Below are 260 nucleotides of genomic sequence, written 5' to 3'. Positions count from 1 at the left end.
CACGTAGACTACTTCGAACTAGTCTGATATGTTTAATTCATAAACGCCATAAAACTTATTTCGGCTTATGCAGCATAATACCTTACCTTAAGAATGTCATGAGCGCCTGCCCCTCCCTAGAAAAAAAAGTTTTTTATATCGTCTTGCATGATTAATCGTTAATGAGAGCGAAAGAATATGAAATTATAATTAATGATTAAAGACAATTATTTGATAATAAAACTGAGCCATAAATTTCTCGCTATTTTAAAGCATCAGTT

Source organism: Penaeus monodon, chromosome 19, assembly GCF_015228065.2.
Source record: "Penaeus monodon isolate SGIC_2016 chromosome 19, NSTDA_Pmon_1, whole genome shotgun sequence".
Lineage (NCBI taxonomy): Eukaryota > Metazoa > Arthropoda > Malacostraca > Decapoda > Penaeidae > Penaeus > Penaeus monodon.
This window is presented reverse-complemented; position numbering follows the sequence as displayed.